Genomic DNA, 3,930 nt, shown 5'->3' with positions numbered 1-3,930 from the left:
GAATCCAGGTGGATTCCGAAACTGTTATCTCACTTTCAGTAAATCTAGTTTTACTTTGTGGGTTTTTCTACCATAATATCAACACGGTAGAGTGTTTTCACTATTCATCAACCTTTATGAATTTTGGAGGAACCTCGCTTGCGTGAGTGAGATCGATCCTACATCTTGGACCTTATCTCTCTCTCTCTCTCTCTCTCTCTCTCTATATATATATATATATATATATATATTTATATATATTCCTTGCATTTGCCAAAGCAATCATTTAAAAAGGTAAAGATGCTTAGAAACATACAGTTCTTACAGGTTATGGTTCAGAGTTATAAGAAAAAGTTTTCACCCCAGACCTCTGAACAATGACAACATGATCTGAGACCAGTGTATCGAGGTTGTGCCAATGATAATTATCATTATCAACTCTTATTATTTATCATTATTAATGTCATTACTTGCTTTAGAGGTATTATCGTTTTCATTGTTTTGTTATCATCACTTTTATTAGTAGTATTTCTGTTGCTCTTATTTTATCCTTATCTATTTATTGCCATGATAATAATATTGATGATATTGATAACAACCACAGCAACAACAAAACTAATAGTGCTAATGACGATGCTATTGGTGCTAAAGATGATTCTTATGATGATAATGATGCTGCAGTTGTTGGTAATGCTGTTGCTGATGATAATAATCATGATAATGATGACGATGATACTACTACTACTACTACTAATAATAATAATGATAATAGTAGTAGGACGAAGAATGATGATAATAATAATAACAAAATTACAATAACGACGATAATTAAAATGTAAACATGATATGCGTGAAAACCCAACACTGTAAATTAAATCGACGTTTAATATTTTATTTGTTAAGATAAGTATAACGATATGATGATGTTCAGTGCATTAGAAATAGCGTTGAATTAGTGTAGAACATCTATGATATTTCTTGTTTTACGTCCTATGCTAAAACATGTTTCCGTAGTGTAGTGGTTATCACGTGCGCTTCACACGCGCAAGGTCCCCGGTTCGATCCCGGGCGGAAACAGTATAATAGATTTTTATAAAAAAAACAAAACATTAAGAAGTATGTTATACTTATCTTGTGAAAATTTTATAATGCAACAATACAAATGCGCGCGCGCGCACACACACACGCGCACGCACACACACACACACACACACACACACACACACACACACACATATATATATATACACACACATACACATATGTTTGTGTGTGTGTTTGTGTATGTATGCATGTATTATGTATGTATATGTGTATATAGCCTATATAAACAGAATAAGTAAGTTGTGTTTCGAACTCGGCAAGAATTCCTCATCATACGTAATAAAAACAGAAATGAATACACAAAGAACATTTCAAGAACTTATAAGCGTCAGTATTTTTACCATTATCATGTAAATCGCCGGTACGTTATCAATTTTGTTTTATTAGCACATGCTTATTGCATATGCACTTATTTGAGAAGGTTGGTGATAATGAAAAAATAATGATAATGCAGTGCTCTCACTGTTAATATCTGTATTATTATCATTAGCATCCCTCACCACAAACATTAAGCAGGGACCAAGACATATACCAAAATTATATTCGTAAGAAATACCGAGGAATGTATTTGTTTAGAGAATTAGCAAGGTTGGCCTCATGTTTTGGGAAACCAAAAATCCTTTTTTTTTTGTTTTCATCCTTCTTTGAAGTGCTTTATAGTCGTATATAATTGGAGACTACTATTACATTGCTACTACTACTACTATGGCTACTTGTGAATACATGTTCACAGCATTAATAACATTGATAATATGAACAATTACGAATGTTACAGCTACAATATCGAAAGACATTACTTGGCTACCACCCACAGGACCCAAGTTACGAGCAATTCCTTCCAGGATAATGCCCGTTGTCTTGCCCAGATCCAGTTACTTCGTCTTTGCCAGGGGGAAAGAAGGCTCTGAAGCGTCTTCTAAGATGAGACTGAGATAACGTACAAGACAAAGCTAATAAATCTAGGGTCAGAGACATCCAAAGCGTTGCAAAATATGCATCATCATTTCCGTCCGATGCTAAAACATTCCCTTCGTCTTTCGTTTTAGGTAATACAATATTATTACAAAGGGAATCTCATAACGTCATCTATCACAAGTCAAAAGTATCATCTGCAGACTTAATAAAAATCTTATCTTCCTGGAGAAATAAGGATATCAGTCCACGTGGTTCTCATTAGTATAGACAAGTAGAAAAAAATGCATTGTCTATATTACTGGGATTATTATAATCACATTATAAACTACTATCCCTCCATTTCCATTTTTCAAACTTATCTTAGCTTGCCTTCTACATAAGCAATCCTCATTCGTTAATGGTTATAAAACAGACTTAGGCTAACAGAAGCGAGAATTTAATTAGATAAAGCCGCGCAAGTGGTTCCTACTCTGTCTTTAAAACTAGTCTAATACACTTTACTGTTTCCTTTACTTCCTAATGTCCACTGTAACGAGACTAAATTACTTTGTTCTCTTAACTCCACTTTTATGATGATCTACATAAATACACATACGTATGTGTGTATGTATGTGTATATTTTTTCTTTTCTTTTTTCTTTCCTCTTACTTTTTTCTTTTCTTTCTTCCTTCCTTTACCTTTTCTTTTCTTTCTTTTTCTTTTTCTATTTCTTTTTCTCTCTTTTCCTGTCTTTTTTCATTCTTTTTTGTATATTTTCCTTCATTTATCTATTTGTTATTATTATTTTATCATCATCATCATCATCATCATTATTATTATTATTATTACTTTTACTTTAGCATGATTTAAGTGAGAGAATTTACTGAACATCCCATAAGGTCTTTTTCTTTCCCGTGTGGGTGTGTGGAACATAAACGCTTATTTCCATGCATACAACAACAGTGCGACCACAATTGAAGAAATATAATGGCTATCAAAAATGAATTTACTCTTGTGCCACTTTTATATCAAACCTTAGTTTTATGGGCAAAACATTTTTTCGCTGCTCGATTTCCATTACAGAAAGACGGATTGTTCGGGGCGTGTAAATTATGCAAATGTTTTTAAAGAAATTCATTTCACGAACAATGATAAAATCGCTAGTTTATTTGGTAGAATGTTTTAGCCACAGATATGTGTCCTTTCTTCCGCCTATGTTATTTATCTGGGAAGCTTATTTCTACCTGTTTATATCTATCTATATCTCTCTCAAATCATGTATCTAAATAGATGTAAACATATAGATAGAGAGTAATGTGTATGGACTAAAAGATATATTGTTATCCTAATTTGTTATTAATAATTAATTATTATTATTATCATTATCATCATTTCATTATCATCTCACCTAGTAATTCCTCACTCTCAGTAAACCTAATTTGCCTGAAATACAATTAAATCTTTCCGGGAAAGTGATTTTTCTATTTTTCAGGAAATACGACTCATGTTTTTTTTTTCCAATTTCCCTTCTCCCAAAGAATTTTTGTTTTCTTTTTAAACTTCTACTAGCCATAAGCCCTTTGTTTCATTCTAATCTTTCGCATAAATCAATTTTACAATTGTGCATTTTCTGTTGCCGCTTTTACTGGAGTGAAGAGGAAGTGACTAAACTTTGGTTTTGGAAAGAAGGAAGAGCGAGAAGATTGAAGAGAAAGAAAGGTGTGAAGAGGAGATAAGAGAAGCCGGAGAGGAAGAAGGAATTAGGACAGAGACAGGGGAATTACAAAGGGTGAGAGAAAGGAAGATTTATCTTGTCTTTGTCTGGAAGGGTTATTACGTGTTGGAAAGATCATAACAAGGAATGGGTATATAAGTAAGAATCTAGGATAATTAGGATGGTGAAGTAATTAAGGTCGATGTCTTGCAATCACTTTCACTCTCCCTCTCTCTTGC

The 3,930-nt window shown here is 33.0% G+C and overlaps 1 non-coding gene across 1 annotated transcript; it reads left to right on the top strand.

Annotated features, from left to right (window-relative positions):
* Window positions 1-983: 983 nt before the first annotated feature.
* Window positions 984-1,056, top strand: Trnav-cac. Its single transcript has one exon. It is a non-coding gene; the product is annotated as a tRNA-Val (tRNA).
* Window positions 1,057-3,930: the final 2,874 nt, after the last annotated feature.

The sequence above is a fragment of the Penaeus chinensis genome, chromosome 31 (genome assembly GCF_019202785.1).
Source record: "Penaeus chinensis breed Huanghai No. 1 chromosome 31, ASM1920278v2, whole genome shotgun sequence".
NCBI lineage: Eukaryota > Metazoa > Arthropoda > Malacostraca > Decapoda > Penaeidae > Penaeus > Penaeus chinensis.
Note: the sequence above shows the minus strand (reverse complement) of the source record. Positions and strands in the feature narration are given on the sequence as shown.